General features: G+C 44.9%; 1 long non-coding RNA gene across 1 annotated transcript; it reads left to right on the forward strand.

Annotated features, from left to right (window-relative positions):
- Positions 1-5,585: 5,585 nt before the first annotated feature.
- LOC309397950 lies at positions 5,586-8,728 on the forward strand. Its single transcript, XR_014176335.1, has 3 exons — positions 5,586-6,673; positions 7,778-7,921; positions 8,522-8,728. It is a non-coding gene; the product is annotated as an uncharacterized lncRNA (long non-coding RNA).
- The last annotated feature ends 1,222 nt before the right edge of the window (positions 8,729-9,950 follow it).

Raw genomic sequence — 9,950 nt, forward strand, 5'->3', positions numbered from 1 at the left:
ATATTTTTAATGGTTTCATTGTAATTTATTGTGTATGGAATATTTTTAATGGTTTCATTTTAAATTATTGTGTGTGGAATCTTTTTTAAAATTGTCTTAGACTGTTTTAAAAAATATGCTATCAACAATAAATTAAAATAAACCATTTAAAAATATTCTATACTCAATACATTTAAAAGTATTGTGGATGGAATATTTTTTAAATGGTTTTATTGTAATTTATTTTGTATAGAATATTTTTAATGGTTTTTAAGGACTTTTTATTATTTATAGAATATTTTTAAAATTATTTTCAGGGAATTTTTATTGATATATTGTTTATAGAATATGTTTATTACAAGAAATGTTATTCCTTTTTGCAAATGGTTTATTTGTGATGCAATATGTTGCCTTTAAGTGTGCAGATTGGTGCATGGTTTATGTGTCTCAAAGTTGCTGCTTTTCTATGGGTAGGCAGGTTGGTGCAAGGCAGCTTTGCCAGATTTTGTGTGTTTCTGTGTGATACCTGGTTGTTTAGGTAATTGTGAGGTGGTTGCTGGTTCTGTGAGCTTCCTCTGTCCTTTATAATTTCCAACAATGCCTTGATGGCTTTCATTCCAGTGGCTTTGTCTTTCCTATCCTTAGGGAAAAAAACTGGTTTCATCTGCAGTCTTTTTATTTTTATTTATTTATTTTCTTCGCATTTCTAGACCGCCCCCTCTCCCAAAAAGGACTCGGGGCGGTGTACAGTCCACACAACAAATAACAAGTATTAAATACAAATATAAATACAGATATAAATACACATAAGGAGGAGGTTAAAAATTTAAAAGAACTGTACGGAAGAATATAAATATGGTTCTAAAAACCCTAAAATCAGTTAAATTTAAAACCGTACCCTATAAATAACCAGGTAAGAATATGTTTCCAGGAGGTAACAGTTGTCACAATTATAATTATGCCAGGCCAGCTAATCGAAACAGGTGAGTCTTCAATTTTTGTCGGAAGGAGCGGAAGTCTGTGGTGGTTCTGATATCGGGGGGGAGGTCATTCCAGAGGGTTGGGCCCATCACAGAGAAGGCCCTACTCCTTGGGGCCGCCCGCTGGCATTGCCTAGTGGACGGCACCTGGAGAAGCCCCTCCCTGTGAAAGCGGATTGGCCGCAGGGATGTATGTGGGAGGATGCGATCCCGCAAGTAACTAGGTCCTGTGCCATGGAGCGCTTTAAAGATGGTAATCAGGACCTTGAAACGCACCCAAAAAACTACAGGTAGCCAGTGCAGCTCGCGCAGGAGTGGTGTTACATGGGAGTATCTAGAGCTCCCCATGACAACCCGCGCGGCCTCGTTCTGGACTAGCTGCAGTCTCTGGGCACGTCCCAAGGGAAGCCCCATGTAGAGAGCGTTACAGTAGTCTAGGCGAGACGTCACCAGCGCATGAGTGACTGTGCGTAGGGCATCTCGATCCAGAAGGGGGCGCAATTGGCGCACCAGGCGAACCTGGTGGAACGCCCCCCTTGCCACGGCTGCCACATGGTCATCCATTGACAGCCGGGCATCTAGGAGAACGCCCAAATTGCGCGCCCGTTCCACAGGGGGCAATTGCTCGCCCCCTATGGCCAGCGATGGGGTCAGCTGGCTAAACCGAGGCGCCGGTAGCCACAGCCACTCAGTCTTGGAGGGGTTGAGTTTGAGTCTGTTGTCCCCCATCCAGACCCCGACGGCTTCCAAACACCGGGACATCACTTCAACAGCCTCGTTGGGGTGGCTCAGGGTTGAAATGTACAGCTGAGTGTCGTCAGCGTACAGATGGTATTCAACCCCAAAACCACGGATGATCTCGCCCAGCGGCTTCACATATGCATTGAACAGAAGGGGCGAGAGGACCGACCCCTGCGGCACTCCACAAGAGAGTGGCCTCAGGGTCGATCTCTGACCCCCCGTCAACACATATTGCATCCGGCCGGAGAGGTAGGAGCCGAACCACCGCAAAACGGTGCCTCCGACTCCCATCCCCTCCAGCTGGCGCAGTAGGATACCATGGTCAATTGTATCAAAAGCCGCTGAGAGGTCTAATAGGACCAGGATAGAGGAATAACCTCTATCTCTGGCCCTCCAGAGATCATCGACCAACGCGACCAAGGCTGTCTCTGTGCTGTGTCCGGGTCGGAAGCCGGACTGGCATGGGTCTAGATAGTCGGATTCATCAAGGTGACGTGGAAATTGCTGCGCCACCACATTCTCAACAACCTTCGCCAGAAAGGGAAGGTTGGAGACTGGACGATAATTAGCTAGCTCCATTGGGTCAAGCGAAGACCTCTTGAGTAAGGGCCTCACCACCGCCTCTTTCAAGGCAGATGGTAAGGATCCCTCCCCCAATGAGGCATTCACCAGGCCCAGAAGCCAGCCTCGTGTCACCTCCCAGGATGCCAGTACCAACCAGGAGGGACACAGGTCCAATGAACATGTGGTGGGTCGCAGCCGTCCACGCAACCTGTCCAAATCCTCGGGGGCAACAGAGTCAAACTCCTCCCAGAGTGGATTCACAAGACTCGCTGTTGACGGCCCATCCAGACCACTGGAGGGGGCCCATCCACTTCGGATCTGAGCAACTTTGTTCTGTAGATATTCTCCAAACTCCTCGGCTCTTCCCTGTAAGGGTGCCCCCCGCGTCTCCTGAACCAAGAGGGAGCGGGTCACCCTAAACAGGGTGGCAGGGCGGTTATCTGCAGACGCAATAAGAGCGGCGCAATGTCTACGTTTGGCCGCTCTCAATGCCACAAGGTAGGTCCGTAAATAGGCTCTTACCTGTGTTCGGCCAGACTCGGAGCGTGAGGACCTCCACCTGCTCTCTAGACGTCTTCTATGGCGCTTCATCACCCTGAGCTCCTCGGTATACCAAGGTGCCCGGGTGAGTCGCTGCCGTAGGAGAGGTCGCAAAGGCGCAACCCGGTCCAAGGCCCCAGCCGCCGCCCTATTCCAGGCGGCCACTAGGTCCTCCGACCGAGCGCGGGTCAGGGCTACAGGTAATGGCCCAAGCTCCGTCTGGAACCTATCTGGTTCCATCAGGTGCTTGGGGCGGTACCAGCTTGGACGAACTGGCTCCGCCTCCTCGCGGTGGGGGGTAGCACCATGGAAGTCCAGCCGGAGACATGAGTGATCTGACCATGACAGGGGGGTAATATCTAAATCCCCTATTCCCAGAACACTTGTCCACTGCTCAGATACAAAAACAAGGTCCAGTGTGTGACCACCTTCGTGTATGGGGCCCTGAATTAGTTGGGTCAGGCCCATGGCTGTCATGGAAGCCATGAACTCCCAAGCTACCTCGGATGCTGCTCCCGTCGACGGCAGGTTGAAGTCCCCCATAACTAAAAGTTTGGGGATCTCCACCGCCGTCTCCGAGATCAGCTCGAGGAGCTCGGGCAGGGCTGCTGACGTATAGCGAGGAGCCAAGTATACAATCAGCAAACCCCACTGTCTCCCTGGGCCCCATTTCACACCAAGTGACTCACACCCGGATATCTGAGGAACAGTGAACTCCCTCGGTTCTAGACCATCCCGTATAACTACCGCCACCCCTCCACCCTTACCCAGGGCCCGAGGCTGATGGAATGCATGGAAACCTGGTGGGCACATTTCCACGAGGGGTAAACCACCCTCGCGACCTAACCAGGTCTCCGTTATTCCTGCAAGGTCCAGCTCCCCCTCAGAGATCAACTCATTAATGAGGGGGGCCTTATTGGTCACGGACCTTGCATTGCAAAGCATCAGCCGCAGGCCCTGTCTCTGTAGTTCCCGACCACCTAGGTTGCGGGGGTTGGTACAAACGACCGGGCGTAGCCAGCAGCCACGGTCTCCCAACCGACCTTGTGATCTTCTCTTGTCCTCGCATCCCCCCCTCCCCGCGACCGTTGCAATAAAACAACCCTCTACTGGAATAGCTTGTTCCCTCACCCCCCCATTCCGCTCACTTCCCTCCTGGACTCACCTGTTCGTCTGGCACTGGCTTCCCTTTTTGGGGGGGAAAATTGTTGTTTTTTGGTGTTTTCCTGGCACTGTCATAGCTTGTGTATGTGGGTGTGTAATGTCCCGCAGTTATCTATACATTAATAATGATCAAGTACCTAATTCATATATTCCTGTTTTTTTGAACTGAGAACTAAATTTCAGAAAAAGAAATCTGTATTGCTCTGTGAATCTACCTATGACATTCATTCTTGATCTAACTTCTTGGGTGAAAGACTATATCTTTCCTATTTGTTGGGGGACATCCTTCCTGAAAAGACTGTACATTGTTGGGTGAAAACAGAGGTCCCTTCTGTTACCTGTAGTGTAGTCCTCAGCTTACAACCACAATTGAGTCCAATATTGTTTTATTTCTTCTGCAGTTAGTATTATTTAACAGGATGAAGAGGCAACAGAGTATGACCGCTAGGACAGTAATCTTTCCTATGTAAGTAGCTATTTTATTGCTTTGTGTGCTTGTGTCATCCTTAATATAGTAGTGCAAGCAATTAAAGTCTTCCTTTCTGTATCTCTTTGTGCAGGCCATTCATTGGAGCAAGGTGGTCAGTGGGTGACTTCAACACACAACAGGACAGTAACCTTCCTTTTCTATTATTTTGTGTGCTTGCTTCATCCTAATGCAGTGCATGTGATTAAAGTCTTCCTTTCTGTGTCTCTTCTTTGTGCAGCTTATTGGAGCAAGGTGGTGATGTGGTGGTGCAGAAGACAGAGAAAAGAACAGTAATTTTCCTTTTCTATTATTTTGTATGCTTGCTTCATCCTAATGCAGTGCATGCAATGGAAGAGTTCATTTCCGTGAATCTTCTTTGTGCAGGCCATTCATTGGAGTCAGTGATACTGAAGACTGGCAAGGACAGTCATCTTCCTTCTATAAGTAGCTCTTTTATTATTTGGTGTACTTATTTTAAACTTATTGTAGTTTATCCATTGGGGCAAAGAATTCAGTGACATCGTCTTGGCCACTCCACCTGGTCACATGGGCAGCAAGCCACTCCCACCCAGTCACATGGGCAGCAAGCCACTCCCACCTGATCACATGGGTGGCAAGCCACTCCTACCCGGTCACATGGGTGGCAAGCCACTCCCACCTGGTCACATGGGTGGCAAGCCACTCCCACAAAGCAGGCCACACCCACAGAAGAGGTTCCAAAAATTTTTGAAACCACCACTGATGGAGATACATTGAGTCGTGAAAGGAGCCTAGTCCACCTCTCTGTTTGAAAACTCCTTTCCACACATCAGGCTTAAGATAACAGGTCAGGCAATATGGGAGGCCTGACTCAAGGCAGAAACAATGGTTAATTTAGAAGATCAATGCTGGATCAGAATAGATCCAGTATTGGATCTATTCAACCTATTCATAGGTCAATCTATTTTCCAAAGCACCCTAAGGCAAGGCAAGAAACAATGGATGGGGAGAAGCAATCTAGAACTAAGAAGAAACTTCCTAACAGAACAATTAAGTGGAACAGCTTACCTCCAGAAGATGTGGGTGTCCCCATCACTGGAGGCTCTTATGAAGAGACTGGAGAGCCATTTGTCTGAAATAGTATAAGGTTTCCTGCTTGAGCAGGGGGTTGGACTAGAAGACCTCCAAAGTCCCTTCCAACTTGGCTATTCTATGGTCCACCTCAACCACTGAAGCAACTCCCAACCCTACCAATAAAATGAGTCCCCAACATGTAAGAGTGAAGAAACGTAACGGAATAACAGAGTTGGAAGGGACCTTGGAGTCCAACCCCCTTCTCAAGCAGAAAACCCTATGCAGGTTGTTCATTTAGTAATCATTCAAAGTTACAACAGCACTGAAAAATGTGACTTATGACTGCTTTTCACCGTTATGACCTTTGCAGAATCCCCATGATCAAAATTCAGATGTTAGGCAACTGACTTGTATTCATGACAGTTGCATTGTCGGAGTCACGTCATCATATTTTGCAACCTTCTGACAAGCAAAGACAGGGGGGAGGTCAGATTCACTTAACAACTATGTTACTGTCTCACTTAGCAACAGAAATTTGGGCTCAATTGTAGTCATAAGTCAAGGACTACCTGTACCATTTCAGACAATGGTTATCCAATCCCTTCTTGTTCCCTATTTCCCTGGAAATAAGGACTGTGAGCTTCTCAAGGCACTTCCGTGATGTTCCACAGCTGCAAAGAGCACACGTTCCTGCTTCTGTATCAAAGGGCTCCTCTTAGATCCACGAGTTTTCTGGAGAGTTTACTGCATTGTGATAACGCTTGTAAGGAAGGTATGTACTCTCTCCTTCTCTGCCTGACTGCTGCTTGGCCCATTCAGTCTCTTCTCCTTGTACTCCAGCTCATGGTTGCAATCCACCACTCACTTGGGGTTTCTTCCAGACTGCAAGACTCTGGCGGTGCAGCTGTAAGGATAGGACTGAGTTAATAGCTCCACTCCAGAGTTTGAACCACAGCATGCTAATTTTCTTTCTGTTAGGGCAGGTCTGACTGGGGAGAAATAAGCAGAGATGGATTTCCTTCATCAGGGAAAGGTGCTATGAAATATCAGAATCCAGGTCCTTGCACCCATAAAGAAATTCTCCTGCTGCAGCAGCCAATGGCGGATGAGCTGAGTAAGCAGACGATAGGCATTTTCACAGTCTTCTGCAGTCAGAACTTCTACACTCCTCTCTAAAACAAGAGTAAGTTGTTTTATTGCTTGCACTGCAACATCTTATTCTTTGTCAAGAGTCATAGATAGAATTCTGTCCTTGAACTGGCTGGTTCAATTTTGAATTCAGTTCTTTATTATAGTAATGCCCTTGGAAAGCTGTAAAACATTTGAGTCTCACTTCCCCTTGCTTGTCCACCCCACATATTTTAAATAGCTGTCATCACTATCCTTCTTCATCCAAATTCTGATTTCTTCAATACTTATCTATTTATTTGCAGCCCCCTGGGGTCACTTGATCACCATTTGCAATCTTTCCAGCCAGCTTTTGAGGGAAGCTGGGGTCACTTAGCAACTGCATGATACACTTATCTGTTTAACATCCATGGCAAAAAAGGTCCACAAAATCAAGCATGGCTCACTTAACAATCACCTTGTTTTGCAAAGGAAAGTCTGGTCTCAATTATGGTCATATGTCGAGAAGTACCTGTATGTTCAAGTGAAAACAACAAAAAATGACCACCGTAAGTGTTAATTTTAAAAAAACAAAAACTTTTAAAGTAACAGGTAGTCTTCAACTTCCAACCACCATTGAGCCCAACATTTCTGTTGCTAAGCGAGACACTTGTTAAATGAGTATTTTATGATTTTTCTTGCCACAGTTGTTAAGCAAATCACTGTAATTGGTAAGTTAGTAACACGGTTGTTAAGTGAATCTGGCTTCCCCATGGACTTTGCTTGTCAGAAGGTCGCAAAAGGGGATCACGTGACCCCAGTAATCTACAACCGTTGATTGAGTCCGTTTACAAGGGTCTGAATTTTGATCATGTGACCATGCAGATGCTGCAACGATTGAGAGAGTGAAAAATCATAATAACTCAGTTTTTTCAATGCCGTAACTTTGAACAGTCACTAAATGAACTGTGCTAAGTCGAGGACTACTTGTTCTGATGCAAAGCCTGTTCGTCTCTTTTTCTTAACTACAACACTTTATTACAAGCTTTGCACCACTGGCTTTCATTTATTGGACAATGAATGCAGAAAAAGAAATGCAAAGCTACAACTGAGTTGGTTTTTTGTGCAATTCTCCTTTTCTTTTTAAGTTGCCCTTGTCAATGTTGCAATTGTGTTTCAGAAGTCCAGAGGCTGGAAGTTAAAATTAAGATGGTAGCTACAACCAGGTGATCAACGTTTCACCCTTTTTACTGCGTTGCAAAAAGGGAGCAGTGCTTAAATCCCCAGGGACACGGCTGGCCTCCTTTCCCCCCAAACTTTCAAGGTAAAGGAGGAGTTGGGAAATCTTGGCTTTGAAATGAGAGCAAATTATTATTCAACATAAATAATAAAGCCGCTTCAGCAAATCTGTAAGAATGCCGTGACACCCTTGGGACCCACAGATTTATCACTCATATCATCCTCTTAAAAAACCAGCAAGGAAAACCTCATTAAAGTTATTTATGATCCTTAGCAAGTGCATGCTGTCCACCCAACTAGGAAATTATTGTAATCACTTGTATATCAAACCTGAAGGGTCGGAATTGATGGCGATAGCCAAGTGGTTGGGCTGCCCAGATGCCAAATGTCAGGTTTCTGGGTAGGCATCAAAATGTATGGCTTAATTTAACTGTGGCACCAACGGCTGCAACATTTTCTCCAACATTTGGGCAACTACGGGTTGTGTGCCAGTTACACCCTTTCCTCGTCCAAGAATCCCTGTTCACAGTGACCAACACCCTAGTCACCTCCTGTCTTGACTGTTGCAGTGTGCTTTACATGGGGCTGCCCCTGAAAAGTATCCAGAAGCTCCAATTGGTTCAAAATGCAGTGGCCCACATAATTTGGTGCAGACCCAGATATTCACATGTTATCTCTCCTGCAGGAACTGCATTGGCTGCCAATTTGCTTCCAGGTCCAATTCAAGATTCTGGTTATCACCTTCAAAACCTTACGTGGCTTGGCTTGGGATCAGTGTACTTGAAGGACCATCTTTTCCTCGTCACATCTACCCAACCCTAAACATGCTTTCAATTAAACATGATGTTGATTCTTATTTATTTATTTATTTTTTTTACTTTGGGGAAATTGTTTTTTTTTTTTAATTAAAAGAGTTTTGTACAAACAATTTTTCCCCCTTTTCACCCCCCCCGCCATACAATATAAATCTCATACAAATGCTATACCCCCCCAACCCCCCCACAAAAATTCACTTTCAAATATTATACCAAATACTTTGCCCCCTCCTCTCCCCCCATCTTAAAATAGATTACTCGTAACCCCTCTCCTCCCAACAAACACAATATAAATTTCTCTTAGATTAATAATAACACATTGATCCCATTTTCTAAGCTAATTTAACATCTATAACTCTTAATATAAATTTCTCCTAGCATAACAATGTTTCATTAATCCCATCTTCTAATTTATTCATACATATATATTACCCCACCCTCCACCCTAACCCTCCCCCACCTCCCACACAAACCCACCCCCCTGACTTCCGCTGTATACCACTCTAACAATTCCAAACATCCCATATACTATTTACTCTGATCATCTATCGGTCTAAACATTCTTACCTAAAGGCTACATAATAACTCCTAGTCTGGTATTTATTCTGTATATAATCAATCCATTTTGCCCATTCCTGTGTGTAATCCTCCTGTTTCTGAGCTTTTAAGAAAGCTGAAATTTTTGCCATTTCAGCGAACCCCGCCACCTTCTGAATCCATTGATCAATTGTCGGTAAAAAATCTTTTTTCCAATGTTGCGCAATCAACAACCTAGCTGCTGTGACCATATACAAGGCCAATTTTGTTTCCCCTTTGGTAAAATCCTTAACTATACCCAATAAAAACATTTGCGGAGTGAATTGTATTCTTTTCTTAAATACATTCTGCATAACCCACCATATTTTTATCCAAAAAGCTTTAACCTTGTTACAAGTCCACCATACATGAAAAAAGGTAGCATCTAGACACCCGCATCTCCAACATTTTGGTTGAACATTTGGGTACATGCATGATAATTTTTTAGGATCTAAATACCATCTGTAAAACATTTTATAAAAATTCTCCCTTAAATTCTGTGACTGTGTAAATTTAACATTCTGAACCCATATTTTTTCCCACGTTTCCAACATAACCACTTCACCAAAATTCTGAGCCCATTTAATCATACAATCCTTAACCAATTCACTTTCTGAGTCTCTTTCTAACAATACATTATATATTCTTTTAACTTGTTTTGGACCAGTCTCTTTTATCTGCTTAATCAGTTCCACTTCTTTATCCATAAAACCGACCCTGCGA

This window comes from Natrix helvetica (genome assembly GCF_964273705.1).
Source record: "Natrix helvetica genome assembly, chromosome: 11".
Taxonomy (NCBI): Eukaryota; Metazoa; Chordata; class Lepidosauria; order Squamata; family Natricidae; genus Natrix; species Natrix helvetica.